We start from the raw sequence: 27,573 nt of genomic DNA, 5'->3' as shown, positions 1-27,573 counted from the left end.
TCTTTTCCATTAGAATATAAGCTCCCTGAGGGCAGAGGTGTTAATTTTCATCACTGTTTCACCAGCTTCTTGAACAGAACCTGGAACACAATAATAACACTTGCTAATATTCTTAATATTTTCAAAAATCATAAAATTAGATAACTTATCCACATATTTCACCTCTCTTTTTTTCAGTAGGTTAGAAAAATGGGAGGAAAACAGATCCTACCATCCACATGCTACCTTGAGACAGGGTGCTTAAAATTCTCAGGGCTATTATGCCCCCAAATATAATGGTAAATGAAATGTTGCATATGCATATGAATCCATAAACTATATGTCAATACAAATCAATAAAAATTATGATAAATACTCTTTCCAGTTTCAATAGTTCAAAAAGCCTATTTTTAATGAAAGGTATGTTTATTATTCACTTTATAAACCTAAAGACTTTGCAAACCAACCCAACAGTGTCAAAGTAACCAAGTCTATTTATAGACTATAACTTATAAGCAGTGAATTTTACTATTAAATGGTTCATTGCATTTTAAAAATCATTAGCATGAACAGAAATATATTTACATAAATTACACTGTTTCTTTCAAGCTATTATTAACTAGAACATGAATTTCAATAGATGCAGGAAAGAATTATAGTATATTCAAATAACTAAATAGCAAATCTTTAAGAACTCCTTCCATATTAAATGTTTCATATTCTTTATTATTTGTTATTTGAGAAATACTTGCTCATGAATTATTCATAATATCTAGCCAGATCTGTTACATCAGGTGTCAGATTAATCTAGGAGGTAGAAAGAGCTGAGTTTTACATGAAGTATTCATTAAACTTGGTGAACTCATTAAAGTATGTTAATTAGGTAATAGACAAAGGAACTTGGTATTTGGTAGAGATTGGGCACTGTTAATACCTTGCTTTGTGTTAATACCTTGGCTGCAGTTTCTTCCCCCTTAATGAGCACAGGGAAAAGCTGATTATTCCAAAAGCAGAAAAAACATCACATGTGTTACGTGTTGGAAAAATTGCCCCAGGTGACAAAAGGAAACACATACCCAAGGAACTGGCATTCTAACAAAGAGAGTATCATTTCAAGCTTCTAAAATTCTCTTTGGTTCAATATTTGTCATGACAAAACTATATGTTAATTTTTATATTCTCAAAAATATTTCATTGTTAGCAATTACTTTTTTGACTAACACAGCTTTTTATCTCAACTTGGTTCTGCCAATAACACAAGTATATGGTGCCTGTCCTTGTTTTACTATTTTGTTTTTTTTTTCTTACACTGAAATTTAAAATATCTCAGAGTCTGTGTGTTTATTTTAGATAAGGACAAAAAAATCACAGTGTCACTTTAATAAAATAATTTCCTATTAAATGATAGCATTTTAAGGGTTATATACAGAGTTCCCCAAAGAAAGACTTAATTTTGAACAAACAAAGAGAAAATATATGAATGGTCATGACATATCAACACATAAACTGTATGAAAAGATGGTCTCTGGGCTCTACTTTTTATCTAGCTACCTCAAGTGTGACTGTTTAAATTATACAAACCAATGTTCTATGGCTCAGTGTGATATGTGAAAGTTTGCACATAAACCTTAACTTTTATAATCAGATGGAGTTTATTCATGAAAATAAAAATAAATGTCTCTTTCCAGCTGTTAAAGATCTTAGGATTTGGTTCCTTTTTGAGAATTAAGGGGTTCAAAGTGTCTGGTCCTATGTATTCAACCTTTAATTTAAATCCCCAAAGCCCAACATGAGTGGTGAAACCAATCTTTAACCATGCTTTCTTTTTCAAGGGCATAACCTATCTTGTTTTCTCCTATTTCTTCTTTTCTGTGAAAATCATTGCCATTTTACATATAGAATTTAACTACACAAAGCAAAAGGATTCAACTAAGATTAGAACATATGTATCATATTTAGTTAGTGATAACAGAACACCACAGCTGGCTTCATTCAAAACACAATTATATCTAAAGACAAAACAAACAAGTAAACAAAACAAAATGAAAACAAACTCATAGATAGAGAGGAAAAAACAGGTGGTTGTCAGAGGGGAGGTAGGTAGAATGTTGGGCAAAATAGGCAAAAGAGATTATGAGGTACAAACTTTCAGATATAAAATAAATAGGCCATGGGGATATAATATACAGCATAAAGAATATGGTCAATAATATTATAACTTTGTATGTGGATATATGTTTACTCGACTCATTATGGTGACCATTTCACAATATATGTAAATATCAAATCACTATGTAGTGCACCTGAAATTAATATTGTGCATCAACTACATTTTTCTAAAAAATATCCACGTCATCAGTTCAGTTCAGTTCAGTTCAGTCACTCAGTTGTGTCCGACTCTTTGTGACCCCATGAATCGCAGCATGCCAGGCCTCCCTGTCCATCACCAACTCCCGGAGTATACTCAAACTCATGCCCATCGAGTTGGTGATGCCATCCAGCCATCTCATCCTCTGTCGTCCCCTTCTCCTCCTGCCCCCGATCCCTCCCAGCATCCACGCCATAGGCCAGGCTAAAATATTAATCTTCTACCTTTGTTATCAGCATACCACACAGTCTCTCAGATACATGATCCTGAAAAGTAAAATAAGATAAAATAAAATAATTTCTTCGGAAAAGCTAAGGCAGAAAATAATTTATCAGTAATTCCAAGGGTAAAATACCTCATTCTAGGGAATTACTATAGTAGCATTTATCAAAAGATACTATTTTTAGATTAAACCTGTCTTTCATAGGATGATTTCAGTTATGCTACTGCAATTCTGTTTACAGAAATACATTCTTCAATTTCTCAAGTATTTCACATATGAAATATCATAATAGACTTTTCTAGGAATATATTTCAAATTTTAATTGTAGTATATTCATTAATAAATAACATTTATTATTAATAAATATTTATAATAAATGTAAAATAAATGTCAAGATATTAAATAGAATCTTTTGGTGTTGCCACTTCTTAGACTATTTCTCAAAACTTCAAATATTCACACAAAAATAAATGTGCCCACTGGGAAAACTATATGTATATATAAAACCACATGAATATGAAAATCAGCTAAAGCACCTAAAGATAGTGCTAAGTCATGTCTGACTCTTGAGACCCCACGAACTGTAGCCCGCCAGGCTCCCCTGTCCATGGGATTCTCCAGGCAAGAATACTGGAGTGGGTTGCCATTTCCTTCTCCAGGGGATCTTCCCAACCCATGGATCAAACCCAAGTCTCCCTCATTGCAGGCAGATGCCTTACCGACTGAGCTAGGTAGGAAGCCCCAAAGTACCTAACTTTGCCCATAAAAGCAACTATGGAACTATATAACTTTCTGATGTCATATTAACTCATTCCTCTAAAAATCAGAAAAGACCAAAAATGAAAAACAATCCCCACTAAATTTAGACATGTCAATGTTTCCCATTTATATTTTTATTCTTTTTAAATTCTTAATGCTTTATGCAGTTCATTTTTAAAAGAGCTATACTGTTGGAAAAGGATGTATTCAAAGATGAACTATAAATCTAAGTAATTTAATTTGGTCTAGTAATAGACCAAATTAAATGTACCCTCTAAATGTACTAGAGGCAGTTTGTTTACATGAAGCCATTGTAATGGAATTTGTAATGGCTCCTGTGGGGTCATTATCTCTAGTTATAATTCTAAAAATGCTTTCCTATTGGTTTATTCATTAGATACCAAATATTTAATTTATCAACATTCTACAATTTGCCAAGGTTTAAACACAAATGCTGTTCTATTTGCTAGCCTAGGTAAATTTTAGGGATTTTTTTCAATAACACTGCACAAAAGTTTCAACTATTCTGTTCATTTCTTTTTTTTTTTTTTTTTTTTGTTCATTTCTTCATATCAATTTTTGTGACACATTCATTGCAATAACCTGAATGTTTGTGCCCCTCCCACCCCACCCCAGATTCACATGTTAAAACCTAATCCTCAATGTCAAAGTATTTAGAGATGGCCTTTTTGGAGGTCGTGGAGGCAGAGCAGTCATAAATGGGATTTAGCACTTTGGTAAATGATGCTCTGGACAGCTCTTTGCCCTCATCCACCAAGTGAGGACACAGCAAAAAGAGGCTCTCTGTGAACTGGGAAATGGGCTCTCACCAGACACTGAATGTGCCAACACCTTGATCGTAGACTTCCAAGCCTACAGAACTGTGAGAAATAAATTTGTTTTGTTTATAAATGCCTAGTCTGTGGCATTTTTGTTATAGCAACTCAAATGGATTAAATAATGCTGCTGCTACAGCTGCTAAGTCACTTCATCCATGTCCGACTCTGTGCAACCCCATAGACGGCAGCCCACCAGGCTCCACCGCCCCTGGGATTCTCCAGGCAAGAACACTGGAGTGGGTTGCCATTTCCTTTTCCAATGCACGAAAGTGAAAGTGAAGTCGCTCAGTCGTGTCCGACTCTTAGCAACCCCATGGACTGCAGCCTACCAGGCTCCTCCGTCCATGGGATTTTCCAGGCAAGAGTACTGGAGTGGGGTGCCATTGCCTTCTCTGGGATTAAATCATAGATACAGCCAAAAAACTCTTAGGTATTTTATTAAGAAAATGGCATTACATGCAAGATCAAAAAAGAAGAATCAGAGTTAGAATCCCAGAGCTTCTTGTTTTCATTTTTCCTAGTTCAACAATCAACAGCAACAATTTAAAATATTTCCTAATTGAGGCTTAACATTTCACTAATGCAATAAAGCAAATCTAACTGCAAAACACTCTTCAAGATCATCATATTACTTTGCTTCAGAAATTTTCTTGGTAGATTAAGAAAAGTTATAAATATCTATTAACAGATAACTCATATAATTATGAAATACATAGCTTCCACATTTCTACATAAATATCAAGGTCTCTTACTAAACTAGCAGCTATCAAGAAAATTCATATTATAGAATAGAAATAATTTGAAAAATAATTGTAAATAGAAATAATCTGTTTTATCAACCTCTCTGGAAACAACCTGAAAGCAAAATAGTGTACAGATAAAACAAATTTTCACTACAATACCTTGCAACAGAGATAATGCAATCGTATGTTCAAAGAGAGTTTTCTGCTTCTCCTATATTACCATCCTCACCCCACAGTTTTCTGGTCTTAACCTTCTTTAACTAAACAGTTTTAAAACTTACATCTTCCTCCACTGAATATCCTCTTTCTCCATTTCATAAGGACTATGTCTAGATTCAAATATGTTAAAGGGAAGTGTTAGATAATATTACATTCTAATGGGATGTAATGATTATAATATTATATTACAACTTAACAACAATCTTTAAAAGGGAAAGCAAGGATTCAGAATGAACAAAAATGGTGGAAAATAGTGACCTAAAATAACTGTGTAGAGGAAAATTGAACTCTAAAACCAAGCTACCAAAGAAAAAGATGAGTAACTATAAGTACAAAATAAGCAAAGATAAACTTCTCATTCTGCACTTCAGTTTTGGGGGAGTCTTTTGCAGGGGTTGGGGGAATACTCCTATCTCCCTAAAATTGATTTACAATGTGGGTGTTTTTCTCTAGAAAACTTAGCTCCAGTACTGTAAAACATTTTTTTCAGTCCCTTCAGAAATGACATAGGATATAAACAGTCACACTGACTTATAGAGAGATTCCTAAAAGGCAAGTGAAGTACTATGAGCAGTAGCATGATATTGTAGTTCTTCTCTACAACAAACCATCAGACTAGCTGATAAAGCCAGGTGGCTGAGCAGAGGGAACAATACACTCTACCAAAACTACGAGCTTCATATCTATCTTTCCTCTTGATTGAAAGTTAAAAAAAAAATGTTGTCAGTCTAACAATCACCCTCATCAACAAGTTGCTTTTTCAAAAATACCCACTTTAAGACAAAATAGACACTTACAAGAAGCTTTACTTAGGACATACACAGGTAACAACAGTTTGTTAGTTTAGGAACCAATAGGTAACTATTACTAAGCATATATCCAACTGGTTCAGTCCTGGGTAGAGAAACAAGAATACAGAACCAAAAATCCTAAAATTTATATAAAGTCACAAAAGACCCAAAGCAATCCTGAGGAAAAAGAACAAAACTGGAGGCATAACCCTCCCAGACTTCAAACAATACTGCAAAACTACAGTAATCAAAAGAGTATTGACACAAAAACACACATAAGGATCTATGGAACAGAATGGAGAGCCCATAAGTAAACCCACACATCTATGGTCCATTGATCTTCAACAAAGAAGGCACAATGAAGAAAAAACAGTCTCTTCAGCAAGTAGTATTAGAAAAGTTAGACAGCTACATGTAAATCAATGAATTTACTGATTTCTCTCATACCCGCACACCATATACAAAAATAAACTCAAAACAACTTAACAACCGAAGTATAAGACATGCCACCATAAAACTCCTAGAAGAGAAAACAGGCAAGCCATTCTCTGACATAAATCACAACAATATTTTCTTAGACCAGTCTCCCAAAGCAATAGAAATAAAAGCAAAAATAAATGGGACATTATCAAACCTAAAAATTTGCAAAGCAAAGGAAACCATAAGCAAAATGAAAAGACAAATTATGAACTGAGAGAAAATGTTTACAAAGAATGCAACTGAGAAGGGACTAATTTCAAAATTCTAAATATAGCTCATATAGTGTTAGTTGCTAAGTCATGTCCGACTCTTTGAGATCCCATGGACTGTAGCCTGCCAGGCTCCTCTCTCCATGCAATTCTCCAGGCAAGAACACTGGAGTGGGTAGCCATTCTGTTTTCCATGGAGAGCTCATATAAGTCAATAAAAAAAAAAAAAACCCAATCTTAAAAATGGGTAAACTCTCCACTGCTAATAGGAATATAAGTTGGTGCAGCTACTATGGAAAACAGTATGCAAAATTCTTAGAAACTAAAAATGGTCTACCATATGATCTGATATCATGTGATCTATTATATCATATATCATATGATCTACCATATGATCCTGAAATCTCACTCTTAGGCATATATACAGAGAAAATCATAATTTGAAAAGATACAAGCACCCTAATATTCCCTGCAGCACTATTTATAATAGTCAAGGCATGGAAACAATCTAAATGCCCATTAACAGATGAATGGGTAAAGGAGATAAGGTATATGTATATAATGGGATATTCAATTCAGTTCAGTTCAGTTGCTCAGTCGTGTCCGACTCTTTGCGATCCCATGAATTGCAGCATGCCAGGCCTCCCTGTCCATCACAAACTCCCGGAGTTTACTCAAACTCATACCCATTGAGTCAGTGATGCCATCCAGCCATCTCACCCTCTGTCGTCCCCTTCTCCTCCTGCCCCTAATCCCTCCCAGCATCAGGGTCTTTTCCCATGAGTCAACTCTTCGCATGAGATGGCCAAAGTATTGGAGTTTCAGCTTCAGCATCAGTCCTTCCAATGAATACCCAGGACTGATCTCCTTTAGGATAGACTGGTTGGATCTCCTTGCAGTTCAAGGGACTCTCAAGAGTCTTCTCCAACACCATTACTCAGCCATAAAAACAATGAAATAATGATATTTGCAGCAACATGGACGGACCTAAAGACTATCATACTAAATGAAGGAGTCAGGCAGGGAAAGACAAGTATTGTATACCATGTATATATGGAAATCAAAGCTGAACCACTGGGGAAGTCCCCAAAAAACAATACAAATAAATTTATTTACAAAACAGGAAAAGACTCACAGACATAGAAAACAACGTTATGGTTACCAAAGGGGAGAGGCGTGGTGGAGGATAAATTAGAAGTCTGGGATTAACAGATTCATACTCAGTTCAGTCGCTCAGTCATGTCTGACTCTGCGACCCCATGAATCACAGCACGCCAGGCCTCCCAGTCCATCACCAACTTCCGGAGTTTACTCAAACTCATGTCCATCGAGTCAGTGATGCCATCCAGCAATCGCCATCTGCAGTGATTTTGGAGCCCTGAAAAATAAAGTCTGACACTGTGTCCACTGTTTCCCCATCTATTTCCCATGAAGTGATGGGACCAGATGCCATGATCTTAGTTTTCTCAATCTTGAGCTTTAAACCAACTTTTTCACTCTCCTCTTTCACTTTCATCAAGAGGCTCTTTAGTTCCTCTTCACTTTCTGCCATAAGGCTGGTGTCATCTGCATACCTGAGTTTATTGATATTTCTCCCAGCAATCTTGATTCCAGCTTGTGCTTCTTCCAGCCCAGCATTTCTCATTATGTACTCTGCATATAAGTTAAATAAGCAGGGTGACAATATGCAGCCTTGACGTACTCCTTTTCCTATCTGGAACCAGTCTGTTGTTCCATGTCCAGTTCTAACTGTTGCTTCCTGACCTGCATACAGGTTTCTCAAGAGGCAGGTAAGGTGGTCTGGTATTCCCATCTCCTTCAGAATTTTCCACAGTTTATTGTGATCCACAGAGTCAAAGGCTTTGTCATAGGCAATAAAGCAGAAATAGATGTTTCTCTGGAACTCTCTTACTTTTTCGATGATCCAGCGGATATTGGCAATTTGATCTCTGGTTCCTCTGCCTTTTCTAAAACCAGCTTGAACATCTAGAAGTTCACGGTTCATGTATTGCTGAAGCCTGGCTTGGAGAATTTTGTGCATTACTTTACTAGCGTGTGAAATGAGTGTAATTGTGTGGTAATTTGAGCATTCTTTGGCATTGCCTTTCTTTGGGATTAGAATGAAAACTGACCTTTTCCAGTCCTGTGGCCACTGCTGAGTTTTCCAAATTTGCTGGCATATTGAGTAGAGCACTTTCACAGCATCATCTTTCAGGATTTGAAATGGCTCAACTGGAATTCCATCACCTCCACTAGCTTTGTTCGTAGTGATGCTTTCTAAGGCCCTTGACTTCTAAGGCCCTACACTTGACTTCACATTCCAGGATGTCTGGATCTAGGTGAGTGATCACACCATCGTGATTATCTGCATCATGAAGATCTTTTTTGTATAGTTCTTCTGTGTATTCTTGCCACCTCTTCTTAATATCTTCTGCTTCTGTTAGGTCCATACCATTTCTGTCCTTTTTCGAACCCATCTTTGCATGAAATGTTCCCTTGGTATCTCTAATTTTCTTGAAGAGATCTCTAGTCTTTCCCATTCTGTTGTTTCCCTCTATTTCTTTGCATTGATCGCTGAGGAAGGCTTTCTTATCTCTCCTTGCTATTCCTTGGAACTGTGCATTCAAATGGGAATATGTCGACATTCTAGGAATCAGCCAACTAAAATAGACTGGAATGGGTGAATTTAACTCAGGTGACCATTATATCTACTACCGTGGGCAGGAATCCCTTAGAAGAAATGGAGTAGCCATCATGGTCAACAAGAGAGTCCGAAATGCAGTACTTGGATGCAATCTCAAAAATGACAGAATGATCTCTGTTCATTTCCAAGGCAAACCATTCAATATCACGGTAATCCAAGCCTATGCTCCAACCAGTAATGCTGAAGAAGCTGAATGGTTCTATGAAGAACTACAAGACCTTTTAGAACTAATACCCAAAAAAGATGTCCTTTTCACTATAGGGGACTGGAATGCAAAAGCAGGAAGTCAAGAACCACCTGGAGTAACAGGCAAATTTGGACTTGGAGTATGGAATGAAGCAGGGCAAAGGCTAATAGAGCATTGCCAAGAGAACACACTGGTCATAGCAAACATCCTCTTTCAACAACAAAAGAGAAGACTCTACGCATGGACATCACCAGATGGTCAATACTGAAATCAGATTGATTATATTCTTTGTAGCTGAGGATGGAAAAGCTTAATAAAATCAGCTGAAACAAGACTGGGACTCAGATAATGAACTCCTAATTGCAAAATTCAGATTTAAATTGAAGAAAGTAGGGAAAATCACTAAGCCATTCCGGTATGACCTAAATCAAATCCTTTATGTTCATACAGAAGTGACAAATAGATTCAAGGGATTAGACTGATAGACAAAAGTGCCTAAAGAACTATGGACGGAGGTTCATGACATTGTACAGGAGGCAGTGATTAAAACCATCTCCAAGAAGAAGAAATGCAAAAAGGCAAAATGGCTGTCTGAGGAGGCCTTACAAATAGCTGAGAAAAGAAGAGACCGAAAGGCAAAGGAGAAAAGGAAAGATATACCCATTTGAATGCAGAGTTCCAAAGAATAGCAAGGAGAGATAAGAAAGCCTTCCTAAGCAAACAATGCAAAGAAATAGAGGAAAACAATAGAATGGGAAAGACTAGAGATCTCGTCAAGAAAATTAGAGATACCAAGGGAACATTTCATGCAAAGATGGGTGCAGTAAAGGACAGAAATGATATGGACTTAACAGAAGCAGAAGATATTAAGAAGAGTGGCAAGAATACATAGAAGAAGTATACAGAAAAAATCTTAATGACCCAGATAACCATGATGGTGTGATCACTCATTCACAGCCAGACGTCTTGGAGTGTGAAGTCACGTGGGCCTTACAAAGAATCACCATGAACAAAGCTAGTGGAGATGGAATTCCAGCTGAGCTATTGCAAATCCTAAAAGATGAGGCTGTTAAAGTGCTACACTCAATATACCAGAAAATTTGAAAAACTCAGCAGGGCCACAGGACTGGAAAAGCTCAGTTTTCATTCCAATCTCAAAGAAGGGCAGTGCCAAAGAATGCTCAAACTACCACACAATTGCACTCATTTCACAACTAGCAAAGCAATGCTGAAAATTCTCCAAGTTAGGCTTCAACAGCACATGAACCAAGAACTTCCAGATGTTCAAGCTAGATTAGAAAAGGCAAAGGAACTAGAGATCATATTGCCAACATCCAGTGGATCACAGGAAAAGCAAGAGAATTTCAGAAAAACCTCTACTTCTGCTTCATTGACTACGCTAAAGCCTTTGACTGTGTGGATCACAACGAACTATGGAAAATTCTTAAAGAGGTGGAAATACCAGACCACCCTACCTGCCTCCTGAGAAACATGTATGCAGGTCAAGAAACAACAGTTAGAATCAGATATGGAACAACAGACTGGTTCCAAATTGGGAAAGGAGTACATCAAGGCTGTATATTGTCACTTTGCTTATTTGCTTATTAACTTACATGCAGAGTACATCATCTGAAATGTCAGACTGGATGAAACACAAGCTGGAATCAAGACTGCAGGAAGAAATGTCAATAACCTCAGATATGCCGATGACACCACTCTAATGGCAGAAACTGAAGAGGAACTAAAGAGCCTCTTGATGAAGGTGAAAGAGGGGAGTGAAAAAGTTGGCTTAAAACTCAACATTCAAATAATGAAGATCATGGATCTGGTCCCATCATTTCATGCAAATAGATGCGCAAACAATGAAAACAGTGACAGACTTTAGCTTCTTGTGCTCCAAAATCACTGAAGATGGTGACTGCAGCCATGAAATTAAAACATGCTTGCTCCTTGCAAGAAAATCTATGACAAACCTAGATAGCATGTTAAAAAGCAGAGACATTACTTTGCCAATAAAGGTCCGTATAGTCAAAGCTATGTTTTTTCCAGTAGTCATGTACGGATGAGAGACGTGGACCATAAAAAATGCTGAGCACCAAAGAACTGATGCTTTCAAATTGTGGTACTGGAGAAGACTCTTGAGAGTCCCTTGGACTGCATGGAGATCAAATCAGTTACTTCTAAAGAAAATCAACCCTTAGTACTCATTGGAAAGACTGATGCTAAAGCTGAAGCGCCAATCCTTTGGCCACCTGATAAGAAGACCTGACTCATTGGAAAATACCTTGATGCCGAGAAATATTGAAGGCCAAAGGAGAAGAAGGCTGCAGAGGATGAGATGGCTGGATAGCATCACCAACTCAATGGACATGAACTTGGGCAAACTCTGGGAGATAGAGACAGCAAAGCCTGGCGTGCTGCAGTCCATGGGTTGCAAAGATTTGAACACAACTTAGCAATTAAACAACAACTACTATTTCAGTAAGATAGAATAATTTCTAGTCACAGGGATTATTTTCTAGTCACAGTTAATTATTTTTAAAACTGCTTCTCCCTTTAAATACAAACTATGTGAAAGTCATTCAGTCACTTCCGATTCTTTGTGACCCTGTGGACTCTAGCCTGCCAGGCTCCTCTGTCCATGGGCTACTCCAGGCAAGAATATTGGAATGGATTGCTATTCCCTTCTCCAGGGGATCTTCCTGACCCCAGCATCTGGGTCTCCTGCATTGTAGGTAGATTCTTAACTGTCTGAGCCACAAGGGAAGACCCTAAACTAATTATAATAATTATATAAAAACTAAGATAAACTATAATTTTAAAGAGACTAGAGTGCCATTCTGTATTTGCCTCCTCAAAACAATGAATAAAGAGGTTTGGTTATTTTAGATATACTTTTAAATATGAACAATTAAGCAATGTCTTTTATTTTAAAAAAATCTCTAAAATATTTGACTTAATCCACCAAGACATACAGAAAGAGCCTGGGTCTCTTCAGCACTTATCTATGATATCAGGAATGTACACAGAACTTACCACACCATATTAGGTCATAGCACTGGGAAAAAATTAAAGACTCCATATAGTCAAGATGTTATTCACTATAAAAATAGTTATTAATGAGGAGAATCTCTTCCTAAAGCATATTTCTTAAGACTACTATTTATGCTTTTTAAAAGTAATGGATATGAAGTCTTGTGCTTAGCTTATGAGTATTATTACACGGTGAAATAAAATTCTGTTGCCTGAAGTAAAATATCCTAATGTACTAAAATATGAATTTATAGTGAAAATTTTTCACATAATTTTCACATAATTTTTCACATAATTTTCTGCTGAAAGCTTATGTTTCAACACTTATACTACCTACTCAGCTTTGGACAAATCACCTGAGTTATGCAGTTTGAGTAATTCAATCTGCAAAATGTGAATGAAACCAGCAAACAGAAAGCTTAAAAATATTGGGCTTCCCCAGTGGCTCATTGGTAAAGAATCTGCCTGCAATGTAGGAGACACAGGAGACATGTGTTCAATCCCTGGGTCGGGAATATCCCCTGGAGGAAGAAATGGCAACCCACTCCGTTGAATTCCCAGAGAACCATAAACAAACATTACTAGTTAGAAAAGAAGTACATTCTCAGAGGCTTTCTATCTCTACGAAATTTTCATAAAGCATTTTCAAACAGAAACTAAGTATCCAGACTGTCATGAAGGCTTCTACTCTGAATACAATCAGAATAAAGACTTGCATCTATTCTATTTCACCTACATTGTCATTAAACATTGTTCTTTTTTTTGTCATTAAACATTATTCTTATTTGACTTTCTATGATTACACTAGCAGAGAAGTAAGTTAAATTGAAATAGTTTAATGAGCAGCAGTGAGAAAAGAAAACTATATAATATAAATTAAGAATTGCTGAGATTATAATTTTAAATTGACATGTGATCTGCAGTGTTCTGAAGTTGTATTCATATAATCAGTGCGTATATCTGATTTAACAGGTGTCTGAGGTAGCTCAGTGGGTAAAGAACCTGCCTGCAATGCAGGAGACACCAGAGACATGGGTTTGATCCCTGGGTTGGGAAGATCCCCTTGGAGAAGGGCATGACAACCCACTCCAGAATTCTTGCCCGAAGAATCCCATGGACAGAGGAGCCTGGCGGGCTACAGTCTGTGGGGTCACGAAGAGTCGGACACGACTGAGGCAACTGAGCACAACACAGCACACACAGAAGTACTTAATGAATACACAGTGTACATTTGTCCTTCACTTTCATTCAAGCCATTGTATACTGCTTTTGAGAAAATGTAGTAAAAGTTGGACAACAGTGCTCTCACATACCTCCACTGCTTCTTACTAAAAATCGCTAATACAGAATAACATTTTTCAATTTTGTATACTCATGTTTTAGCAGATTAAACTTGCCACATAATAAAATGCTCAGAACAAAGTAAAGAGAGAAAAGGAGAGCAGTATATAATTTGGCTGCATCAAAATGCTAGAATGCCATGCAACTCCATGTTCTTTACACCTTTATTAAGACATAATTACATACAACCTGCCTACTTAAAAGTGTACAATCCAATAGTCTTTAGTATGTTCACAGAGTTATGCAATCACAACAATTGATTTCAAAATCCTTTTATCACCCCAAAAAGAAACTCTGTGCCCATTATTAGTCACTTTTCTTCCCCTGTCAACCCTCTTCCCTTCACCAACCCTAGGCAACCACTAATCTACTTTCTGTCTCTATGGATTTGTGTAATCTGGACATTTCATATAAATGGAATCATGCAATATGTGATGTTTTGTGAATGATTTCTTTCAACTAGCATAATGTTTACAAAGTTTGTTCATGTTATGACATGTATCAGTACTTTATTCCTCTTTATTGACACAGTATTTCATTATGTGGATATACTATATTTTATTTAACTATTTATCAGTCAATGGGCATTCAGGTTTTTGCACATTTTGTCTATTATAAATAACATTCCTATAATTATTCTTGCACAGTTTTTTTGTGAGCATATTTTCCCCTACAATTCCATTTTTGAATATTCATTTTTAAAAGATATAAAAAATTATTAAGACATAGTAAAAATGTTTATAAGTGCCAGATACCTCTTCTTGGTGGTTATGATCATCAATTAAACATAAGTTTGCCATACTATACACAGTTCCAGTTCCCCTTATATTTTGAATTTCAGTCAAAATTGCTAACCATTAAAACAATCACCAGATTTAAGTTCCAAGAGACACAAAACCAGGTATTTTTCACAAACTCCTATCTCCTGCTTTCTATCAAGTAAACTAAAAAGGCATGAACCTATTAAACAAGCAAGGCAAACATTACCATGTTTTATTCTAAATGTTTTTATTCATCTGGATTTTTATTTAATTTTTTGTTTGTTTGTTTCTGGGCCAGGATATCTAAAATGTAATTGATTCAGTCTAAGAAACTAAACAATCCTAATGCAAAATTTTAATTCATTCACAGTAATGAATTAAAGTATCACTAATTTCAAAGTGTCAGTAGAACTTCTCAAATCATAGTGTTTGTTTTTTGGCATAATTTACAATCAGAGACACACTCCCTGGTATTTACAGCTTTGTGTTATCCCTACCCTTGAGTGTAGGCAGGACCTGTAACTGCTCCTAACCCAGAGAACAGGCAGAAGTGAAACATGTAGGTCATAATTGTGTTGTGTTATGTGGCAAAAGTGGAGAAGGAAATGGCAAGCCACTCCAGTACTCTTGTCTGGAAAATCCCATGGACTGAGGATCCTGGTAGGCTACAGTCCATGGGGTCGCAAAGAGTCGGACACGACTGAGCGACTTCACTTATGTGGTAAAAGAGAAGAGATTTTGTACATGCAATTAAGGTCTCTTAATTAATAGTAATTTAATCAAAAAGGAGGTTTTTCTGGGAAGGCTTGACCTAATCAAATGAAGCCTGTAAAAGAGGATCTAGAGATTATAGACTTAAAGTAACAACATTACAAAAATAATCAGTATCTACTCAAGTATCAGCTTAAGACAATTGCTTACAAGTACATGCATGAGGACTAAATCCAAAAGCAGGTGAACAAACACAGGGCTGAATTTATAAATAGTCATCCTTCTGTATTATAGTGTTAACCATTCTTTAGAGTCAAGTTGAAGACATTACCAAGCAAAGAAGCTTCATTCAGAACCTAATAGTGATCCTTCCAATATAGAACATTGACATACTGCCTGTGACTTATGCACGGTGGAGAATATGGAGTGAACAAGACAGGTTTCTATCCTCCAGCAGCTTAGCCTTTATTGGCAGAGTCAGAAACATACAGATAATTATCTCTACTGCATGGCAAATAGCTACAAGGAATGTAAAAACAAAATACATCAGAGTGCAAATGGGGTAGGCATAAATAATGACTAAAGAAACAGACCCACACAAGTTGACCAAAGGCCATGGAGCAAATTTCTAATGTTGCTACGTAAAGGAAGGGGCTCACATTTACCACCTACTATGTGCCAGGTACCCCACTAGATTCTTCACAAACAGTGCCATATTTAATTCTCACAATCCTGTAAGGTAGTTACTGTACCTTTATTGTATAAATAAGAATATTTCTAATCAGAGAAATTAAATAATGAGACAAAAGGGGAGAAGAGACTACCAGGATTTACACTTAGGTCTCTAAGACTCCCTAGCATAATGCTTCCTTATACTAAAATAAGGAAGCAATATAAGAAAGTAATATAGTTGTTATTATTATTTCCACTTTATAGCTATAGAAACTACCATTGAGAGGTTGGCTTGTCACTCAATTAGGGAATAAGAACTAGATCTTGGCCTTCTGATGCCTGGCCTCCTACCTTTTTCACAATAATCTTTTCCACAACACTTAAGAGAGAAGCCAAGGACAGAAAAAGAAAATAAAACATCTGTAGCTCTAATTGTAGCTGTCCTCTAACAATCAAGCTCTATTTTCATATGTTCAGTTCAGTCACTCAGTCATGTCCAACTCTTTGCATCCCCATGAACTGCAGCATGCCAGGCTTCCCTGTCCATCACCAACTCCTGGAGCTTGCTCAAACTTATGTCCATCGAGTCGATGATGCCACCCAACCATCTCACCCTCTGTCGTCCCCTTCTCCTCCTGCTTTCACAGCATCAGGGTCTTTTCCATTCAGTCAGTTCTTCCCATCAGGTGGCCAAAATATTGGCGCTTCAGCTTCAGCATCAGTCCTTCCAATGAATATTCAGGACTGATTTCCTTTAGGATTGACTGGTTTAATCTCCTGCAGTCCAAGGGATTCTTAAGAGTCTTCTCCAACATCACAGTTCAAAAGCATCAATCAAGCACTGGGCTTCCCTGATAGCTCAGTTGGTAAAGAATCCACTTGCAATGTAGGAGACCCTGGTTTGATTCCTGGGTCGGGAAGATTCGCTGCAGAAGGGAGAGGCTACCCTCTCCAGTATTCTTGGGCTTCCCTTGTGGCTCAGCTGGTAAAAAATTTGCCTGCAATGTGGGAGACCTGGGTTCGATCCCTGGGTTTCTACAATCAAGCATCTAGTTAGCTTCCATCAGTCACTAAATTCTCTCTGTTTGCAGTCTATGATGTCCTTTCTTTATTTGTAATCCTGAAAAAGTAGATTCACAGATACGGCGTCAACTGAAGGATCTACTGGCATATTCCTTTGCTTTTGTTATTCTTTATTCTTCTCCAGTCTTCTGCAAAAATGACACAGGACAACTAACTGATCTAGTTCCTCCACTCTCCTTATTCTTTCATATGCACTATCCATAGCTGTCTTTAAACATTTCTTCTTCCTATTTGCTATATGTTTCCCTCTAAATCTTCCTTCAAACGTCTTGAACCATTATCTTTGCCTTTTTACCTATAGAGATTTACATTGCGCTGTTACAGTGTCTAGTTCCAGAAGTCCTCCTTAGAACTTAGGAATTATATTATCTGAAATACAGGACTGAAATACTTTTTAACTCAATATTCTTTCTAAATAAAAATAAGAAAGAAAAAGAAACCAAAAGAGGCAAACATTTTGTTATTAAAAGTTAAATGGGTTTTAGAATGTTTGAAATGATGCTTTTTTGATGCCTAAATATCTACAACTAAGTTTTTATCAAATCATAATGACTTTCTAATCTTCTGTTTGTGTGCCCTACTTGATTCCCTACTCATTGGTCCCCATGGTAAGTACATAATGTACAGAAATACTATAAGTAAGGCAGCATGAGCAATACTGAATCCCTTCTTACCCAAAATGCTGCTGACTGGTTTGCCTCTGCCCTATATGATCATGCACAGAATGACTTCTGCTAATGAAGATAAGTATTGCAATCACATAAAACCTCATGAAATATTATGGTGACCATGCAACCCAGCAAACAGGACAAGGGAACACAATGCTTGGCATTAAACAATGAAATGATATTAAAAGATACACTCCCTCTAAAAGATAATGAATAGGATTCTCTCAAACATCAACTAAGGAAATACTTCCTTCACTCTTTCTTATTGCTCTTGTACCTACAAAAATTATAAAGTAAATAATAGGTTTTTAACTAAATAAGTTAAATACAAAACTAAATACATCTCTTTATAGTACTTCATCATAACTGACATTTTAGTTATAATATACACGGGTGATTGCAGTCAAATGGAAGATGTAAAATCAAACTTTACACTTTAGATAAGAACTAACCATTTAAATATACTTACTAGTCATAATCTAATTACAGTAACGCTATTTTCTGACATAACATTATTTCATCTTTTAAAAGTTTCAGAGTAAGATTTCAAATCTAACTCAAATTTTTGAACATGTGTTATAAATTTTATTTCTAACAAAATGGCATGGCCATCTATATACTCACTAGTGTTTTTCCTTAAAAGTTAATTATTTACCAGAAATAGAGATTCCTATAAAGCTTTAAATTTACATGTAGTCATCCACTCAAACATTCTGAGTTAGAATAGATCTCAAGTTGAAATAGCAAACAAGCAGCAAAATATAGCCATGGGGATTTGTTTTTAATTTTAGGTATAGAATAAAATTTTAATTCTCTGCCCATATTTTTTGCAATAAGGAGTTCATGATGAGTCACACTCAGCTCCCGATCTTGTTTTTGCTGACTGTATAGAGCTTCTCCATATTCAGCTGCAAAGGATATAATCAGTCTGATATCGGTATTGACCATCTGGTGATGTCCATGTATAGAGTCATCTCTAGTGTTGTCGAAAGGGAGTGTTTGCTATGACCAGTGTGTCTTCTTGGCAAAACTCTGTTAGCCTTCGCCCTGATTCATTTCATACTCCAAGGCCAAACTGACTGTTACTCCAGATATCACTTGACTTCCTTCTTTTCCATTTCAGTACCCTCTGATGAAAAGGACATCTTTTTTTGGTGCTAGTTCTAGAAGGTCTTGTAGGTCTTCATAGAATCATTCAACTTCAACTTCTTTAGCATTGGTGGTTGGGGCAATAGACCTGGATTACTGTGATATTGAATGGTTTGCCTGGGAATGAACAGAGATTATTCTGTCGTTTTTGAGATTGCACCCAAGTATGGCATTTTGGACTCTTTTGTTGACTATGAGGGCTACTCCATTTCTTCTAAGGAATTGTTGCCCACAGTAGTAGATGTAATGGTCATCTGAATTAAATTAGCCCATTCCAGTCCATTTTAGTTCACAATTCCTAAAATGTCGATGTTCACTCTTGCCATCTCCCGTTTGACCACTTCCAGTTTACCTTGATTCATGAACCTAACATTCCAGGTTCCTATGCAATATTGTTCTTTATAGCATCGGACTTTATTTCCATCATCAGTCACATCGACAACTGGGTGTTGTTTTTGCTTTGGCTCAGCCTCTTCATTCTTTATGGAGCTATTTCTTCACTCCTCTCCAGTAGCACATTGGGCACCTACCAACCTGGGGAGTTCATCTTTCAGTGTCCTATCTTTTTGCCTTTCCATACTGCTTATGTGGTTCTCAAGGCAAAAAAATCACTGCATATGGTGACTGCAGTCATGAAGTTAAAAGATGTTTTCTGCTTGGAAGAAAAGACAGCATATTAAAAAGCTGAGACATTACTTTGCTGACAGAGGTCCGTCTAGTGCAAGTTACGGTTTTTCTAGTAATCGTGTATGGATGTAAGAGTTGGACCGTAAAGAAAGCTGAGCAATGAAGAATTGATGCTTTTGAAATATGGTGTTGAAGAAGACTCTTGAGAGTCCCTTGGACTGCAAGGAGATCAAACCAGTCAATCCTAAAGGAAATCAGTCCTGAATATTCATTGGAAGGACTGATGCTGAAGCTGAAACTCCAATACTTTGGCCACCTGGTGCAAAGAACTGACTGAATGGAAAAGACCCTGATGCTGGGAAAGACTAAAGACAGGAGGAAAAGGGGATGACAGAGGATGAGATGGTTGGATGGAACCATTGACTCGACGGACATGAGTTTGAGCAAGCTCCAGGAGTTGGTGATAGAGAAGCCTGGCGTGCTGCAGTCATTGGGTTTGCAAAGAGTTGGACATAAGGGTGCAACTGAACTGAACTTGCCATTCCTTTCTCCAGTGGACCACATTTTGTCAGAACTCTCCATCATGACCCGTCCATCTTGAGTGGCCCTGCATGGCATGGCTCATAGTTTCACTGGGTTAGACAAGGCTGTGATCCATGTGATCACTTTGGTTATTTTTCTTTGATTGTGGTTTTCATTCTATATGCCCTCTGATGAATAAAGATAAGAGGCTTGTGGAAGCTTCCTGATGGAAGGGACTGGCTGAGGGGGAATCTGTGTCTTACTCTGATGGGTGGAGCCATGCTCAGTAAATCTTTAATCCAACTTTCTGTTGATGAGTGGGGCTATGTTCCCCCCTGTAGTTTGGCCTGAGGCCAAACTATGGTAGGGGTAATGGTGGTAGTGCTGACCTCTTCCAAAGGACTTAGGCCAACACTCTGAGGACTGTTCAGTCAGCGCCCCTGGTCCCACAGCAGGCCACTGCTGACCACGCCTCCACCAGAGGTTTCTGAAGACTCACAGGCAAGTCTGGTTCAGTCTCTTGCACAGTCAGCTCCTTTCTCCTGGGTCCTGGTGCACACAAGGTTTTGTTTGTACCCTCCAAGAGTGTCTTTCCCCAGTCCTGTGGAAGTTCTGTAATCAAATCCAACTGGTCTTCAAAGTCAAATTCCCAGGGGGTTCTCAGTCCCTTTACCAGACCCCCAGGTTGGGGAGTCTGTTGTGGGCCCTAGAACTTTGCAACAGTGCAAGAACTTCTTTGATATAATTGTTCTCCAGTTTGTGGGTTGTCGGCTCAGAGGCTCTATGGTGGAGCTCATGAGGCCCTGATGAAACCCAGCCAAATTAACTTAAATTGAAAAATGTAGGGAAAACAACTAGACCATTCAGGTGTGACCTAAATCAAATCCCTTATGATTATATAGAAGAAGTGAAAAATGGATTCAAGGGATTAGATTTAATAGACAAGAGTGCCTAATGAACTATGGACAGAGGTTTGTAACACTGTACAGGAGGCCACAATCAAGACCATCCCCGAGGAAAAGAAATGCAAAAAGCCAAAATGGTTGTCTGAAGAGACCTTACAAATAGCTAAGAAAAGAAAACAGAAAGGCAAAGGAGAAAAGGAAAGATATACCCATCTGAATGCAGAGTTCCAAAGAATAGCAAGGAGAGAGAAGATAGACTTCTTAAGTAAACAATACAAAGAAATAGAGGAAAACAATAGAATGGGGAAGACTAGAGATCTCTTCAAGAAAATTAGAGATATCAAGGGAACATTTCATGCAAAGACAGGAACAATAAAGGACAGAAATGATATGGACCTAACAGAAGCAGAAAATATTAAGAAGAGGTGACAAGACTACATAGAAGAACTACACAGAAAATATTCTAATAACCCAGATAACCACAATGGTATGATCCTTCATCTAAAACCAGACATCCTAGAATACAAAGTCAAGTGAGCCTTAGGAAGTAACACTATGAACAAAGCTAGAGGAGGTGGTGGAATTCCAGCTGAGCTATTTCAAATCCTAAAAGATGATGCTGTGAAAGTGCTGCACTCAATATTCCAGCAAATTTGGAAAACTCAGCAGTGGCTTCAGGACTAGAAAAGGTCAGTTTTTATTCCAATCCCAAAGAAAAGCAATGCCAAAGAATGTTCAAACTACTGCAAAATTGCACTCTTCTCACAAGCTGGCAAATTAATGCTCAAAATTCTCCAAGCTAGGCTTCAACAGTATGTGAACCAAGAACTACCAGCTGTTCAAATCAGATTTAGAAAAGGCAAAGGAGCCAGAGATCAAATTGCCAATATCCGCTGGATCACAGAAAAAGCAAGAGAATCCCAGAAAAACTTTTGCTTCATTGACTACGCTAAAGCCTTGACTGTGTGGATGACAACAAACTGCGGAAAATTATTAAAGAGATGGAAATTACCAGACCAACTTACCTGCTTCCTGAGAAATCCGTATGCAGGTGAAGAAGCAACAGTTAGAACCAGACATGGAACAATGGACTGGTTCCAAATTTCAAAAGGACCATGTCAAGACTATATACTGTCACCCTGCTTATTTAACACATATGCAGAGTACATCATGTGAAATGTCAGACTGGATGAAGCACAAACTGGAATCAAGATTGCAGGGAGAAACATAAATAACCTCAGATATGCAGATGACATCACCCTTTTGCCAGAAAGCAAAGAGGAACTAAAGAGCCTATTGATGAAAGTGAAAGAGGAGAGTGAAAAAGCTAGCTTAAAACTAAACCATTCAAAAAACTAAGATCATGGCATCTGGTCCCATCACTTCATGGTGAATAGATGGGGAAACAATGGAAACATTGACAGACTTTATTTTCTTGGGCTTCAAAATCACTGCAGATGGTGACTGCAGCCATGAAATTAAAAGACACTTGCTTCTTGGAAGAATAGCTATGACAAACCTAGACAGCATATTAAGAAGCAGAGACATTAGTTTGCCAACAATGGTCCTTATAATCAAAGCTATGGTTTTTCCAGTAGTCATGTATGAATGTGACAGTTGGACCATAAAGAAAGCTGAGTGCTGAGGAATTGATGCTCTTGAACCATGGTGTTGGAGAAGACTCTTGAGAGTCCCTTGGACTGCAAGGAGATCAAACCAGTCAATCATAAAGGAAATCAGTCCTGAACATTCACTGGAAGGACTGATGCTGAAGCTGAAGCTCCAATACTTTGGCCACTTTATGTGAAGAAATGACTTATTGGAAAAGACCCTGATGTTGGTAAAGACTGAAGGCAGGAATAGAAGGGATGACAAGAGGATGAGATGGTTGGATGGCATAACCTACTCAATGGACACGAATTTGAGTAAACTCTGGGAGTTAGTGATGGACAGGGAAGCCTGACGTGCTGCAGTTCATGGGGTCACAAAGAGTCGGACATGACTGAGCAACTGAACTGACTGACTGCCCTTATTTTCCTGCAAAGAACTATATAAAGATATATTTTTAATTCCAATGTGGACACGCATTGTAGAGGGACTTGTACTTCTGGTAATAGTGGATTGAGTAATTCAGACCAATCGTCCCACTGATAACTCTAAAATCCTTTAAATAAACTTAAAAAAATATGGGTGAACCATAACTAAAATCTTTCTAAAAGCATAGAAGAGTTAATGAAACAGTAAGAAATTAATGGGCAAAAAACAGACTGAAAAGCAAAGAGGTGAACCCAGATTTGGGGCCAGTTGCTGCTCTGACCTGATCCAATCTGGTTGAGAGGATGAACTATATCTTCTGACAGCCTCTTTGAATTGGGGAGTAAAGTCTAGAGGAGTTGTGGTTGTGACTGAGATGTCAAAAGGCAGGAACCTAGATATAAAGATAAACTGAAAGTAAAACAGCCTTCACATAGATTTTGGTCATGCACTCAGTTATCTGAATGGCACAGAAAGATCATCATCCTAGACCTTAACTTATTTCTATGAATAATTTCAGAAACACAATGTTCAGCACATGACCAAACCTAACCAGATAGAAAATAAGCTATAATAACATGAATAGGGACCACCATGAATTACAAACAGAAACACACTCACCACTTTCCCATCTTGGAAAAAAATTATCAGAGACAGAATTTTGTTTTTTAAACTGTACTTACTATAGAGCAACTTAACTTTCACTTTACTATAGTTATGGCCACAAAAATCAGTTAAAATGTCTCTAAAGCTAAAACTATAAAAAGGAGTCTCACATGTTGATGAAAGAATCATCTAGAAAGAACTAAATATAGAGCTAAAACCTATTATGAATGAAACTAAAACTTCAATGAATGTGAGGTCAAAAGAAAATATCTAGGGAATAAAAAGGATAAAGAGGTAATCTATAGAAAGTACAAGAGAAAGAGTAAAATGTCAAAGATATGGAGATAATCTAACCTAAATTGAATGAAATCCCAGGAGGAGAGGAAATAAAAATAAAAGAAGTGATATTCAAAAATATAATTGCTAAGAATTTCCCAAAGCTAATGAAAAGCATCAAGTCACAAATTTAAGAAGCCCGATTGACTTTGAATAAGAAAAAAAGAGCAAACAGCTAAGAACTGTAAGCTCTTATTTTCAGAGATGGCAAAAGAATCTGTAAACGTATGCTGAAACGGAAAATGACTCAAAAGATTAACAATACTAAGAGCTGGCTCTTTGAAAAGATAAACAAATTGACAAAAATCTAGCTAGACTAAGAAAAAAAGAGAGAAGACTCAAAAAATAAAATCAGAATAAAACAAGGGACATGACAACTGATACTACATAAATACATGGGATCATAAAATATAAGCATAAATAATTATATATCAACAAATCAGATAATCTAAAAGAAATGTAAGAATATGTAGAGGACAGTAACCATCTCCTAAATTAACAAGTCAGTTAAAACATCTAAAAGCCACACATTGCTTGCAGGGAAAGAAAAAATATAAGCAAGTATGGCATGAGCTCACTATAAATAAGTGAAGTCACTCAGTTGTGTCTGACTCTTTGTGACCCCATGGACTGTAGCCTACCAAGCTCCTCAGTCCATGGAATTTTCCAGGCAAGAGTACTAGAGTGGGTTGCCATTTCCTTCTCCAGGGAATCTTCCCAACCCAGGGACTGAACCCAGGTTTCCCGCATTGCGGGCATACACTTTACCATCTGAGGCACCAGGGAAGCCACTATAAACGGGGTGGTGGGGGGAAGCATATTATTAACTAAAATAGTCTGTCATTTACTGTCATTGCCCAGAGGACTACATCTTGGTCCCATGTCTACTGACTTCCTAGATGATGCTAGTGGTAAAGCACCAGGCTGCCAATGCAGGAGTCATAAGGAATGTGGGTTGCATCCCTGAATCAGGAAGATCCCCTGGAGGAGGGCACAGCAATCTACTCCAGTATTTTTGCCTGGAGAATCCCATGAACAGAGGCGTCTGGTGGGCTACAGTCCATAGGGTCGCCAAGAATCAGACACAACTGATGTGACTTAAAACAAATGCACCCATGTCTATTATAATTTCCTATTTTAGTTTTTTAAGCTAGCACTTTAATTTCATGGAAATATCTTTTTTGGTTTCCATGGTAACAATCTCCAAATTACAGAAAGGTAGCTTTAATAAATTTATCAAATCGACCATAAATGCCTGTCATCATATTGTCAACTAAGACAAAAATAAAACATACAATGTGAGAGCTATGAGTTCAGTTTTATTTGGGGCTTACTGAGGACTATAGCCCAGGACGCAGCCTTTCAGGTAGCTCTGAGTATCTGCTCCAAAGAGGTGGTGGGGGAGGTCAGTGTATATATGATTTTGGTGAAAGGTATGAAATCAAGCATGCATTTCAGCAGAAGGTTGTTGCTAGTCACAGGGAGGTGTCTCCATTAATGATTTTAATACTTATGAGAAGATATAAGAAACTGGGTTCTTAAAATTTTCTCCTGGAAATATCTAATTATCTGAATGCCTATTCTGCCAGTTTTTCCCAGAGCACAGAGTGCCTCATTCCTGATCTCTGCCCTAAATGCCTTTTGGTGCATTGCTCAGTCACTAAGCTGTGTCCAACCCTCTGCAAGCCCATGGACTGTAGCCCACCAGGCCCCTCTGTCCATGGAATTTCCCAGGCAAGAATACTGGAGTGGGTTGCCATTTTCTTCTCCAGGAGATTTTCCCAACCCAAGGATCAAAGCCATGTCTCCAGCATGTTCTGCATTGGCAGGCAGATTTTTTTTTTTTAACTGCTGAACCACCTGGGAAGCAAACTCCTTTCAGAGTGTGTTAAAAGTCAGGGCCTGCTGTGGTTAGTGACCTAATCCTTGTAGAGCTGAATAGTGAGTGACATTCTTTAGTTGATAGTGTCTTATATAACAAAAAGTTGTTGTTATAATTTCTTTATAAAATGTGTTCTCAGCCAATTATGAACATTTGCCCTATTGGGAAAAAAAAAAAACTCCTATAAAATGTTTGTTTGTATTGATTCATTATAAATATCCATAGTGGTCCAAATAGATCAAATATAAGCAACATATTATAAATAACTAATAACTCTAGAAAAAAATCTGGATCAGTGAACTATAAAACACTTATTTTTTTATAAGTTTTATATGGTAAAGCAAAAAAGAAAGGAATTAACATTCGTGGATCTATATTTATGTGCCAGGGTTAATATTAGATGTTTCTAATATATTATCTCATTAATAACTACAAAAACCATGCAATATAGGTGTTATTAGATCTCTCTTTTTCAGATAAACTGAGGTTCAGAGTAAGCTAGTTAAGACCGAGTATTTTATCTTCCCGACCAGTGACCATATAATTTAATTAATAAAAAAAATTCATAGAGTAACATCATTAACTCTGTATGCTGCAAATTTATTGGTTTTGATTATTATAGCTTGCTACAATTAATTAGCATTAAAATGTTAATTTTAATGACGATAGATTTACTGTTTGAAGTAAAAAGAGAAATCATCAAATACTTCTCAATATCATCTGAAATGTTTTATCTTAGAATACAGCAAATTGTAAATCTTTGTAAATTTGATCACACTGTATATATTTCTCATGTTCAGGACACCAATTTTTAAGCCCATACAATTCTCAATTTTCATTTTAAATGAGCTTTGGTTTTTATCATATGAAACTAAATAAAATAGACACCTATATTAAGAATACATACACATTTCACAATATATTTATAAATCAAACTATTTTTAAAAAATTCTTACAAAAGAATGTTCTAATTCTGAGGTCTATGTTCTATTGGCTTGAATATTAGCATCAAGTTAGGAATCTTTGAATGACAGGTGACCCATGAACCAAACAGTATTTTCTTTTTCAAGTTTTCACTTTTATGCAAAAATGTTATTTAATTTTATGTTATACTAATTTTATACATTTTATTAGAATGTAGTTTCAAAGATAAGAGATTTTCCAAAAATTCTGAATAAGTAGTTGTTAAGTAGTGGCCACTTTTGTTTTAATATATTCTCCATATAGTCACTTATTTAAAAATAAAATCTTGCAATTGATAAGCAACAATGTTTCCTATATTTCTTCTTTGCAAATATTTTTTAATTTAACAGCAACCTTTATATATAGTGGACAAACCATTCATTGTTTAATACGCTGCCACTCCCAGGTGACACTAGTGGTAAAGAACCTGCCTGCTGATGCAGGAGACCTAAGAGACGCAGGTTTGATCCGTGGGTCGGGAAGATCCCCTGGAGGAGAACGTGACAACCCACTCCAGTATTCTTGCCTGGAGAATCCCCATGGACAGAGGAGCCTGGTGGGCTACAGTCCATAGAGTCGCAGAGTCAGACACAACTGAAGCGACTTAGCACACACATACAAAATATAACTAGACAGTAATAAGTTGAAATGACTTTATAAAGAGACTTGCCAAAATACAAAAGAATGCTGAAAAATGAAATGTTCTGTATCACTTTAAGTCCTAGGTATTTTCAAAGCAAAAGGTCAATATAACTGGAAATTATATATACATATAATTT

The 27,573-nt window shown here is 37.0% G+C and overlaps 1 protein-coding gene across 6 annotated transcripts in view; it reads right to left on the bottom strand.

The window, feature by feature from the left end:
* Nucleotides 1-27,573, bottom strand: part of SLC4A10 (solute carrier family 4 member 10) — a 336,246-nt gene that overhangs the window by 282,514 nt on the left and 26,159 nt on the right. The window lies entirely within an intron of this gene.

This window comes from Cervus canadensis, chromosome 15 (genome assembly GCF_019320065.1).
Source record: "Cervus canadensis isolate Bull #8, Minnesota chromosome 15, ASM1932006v1, whole genome shotgun sequence".
Taxonomy (NCBI): domain Eukaryota; kingdom Metazoa; phylum Chordata; class Mammalia; order Artiodactyla; family Cervidae; genus Cervus; species Cervus canadensis.
The sequence above is the reverse complement of the archived record's forward strand: the minus strand, read 5'-3'. Positions and strand labels throughout refer to the sequence as shown.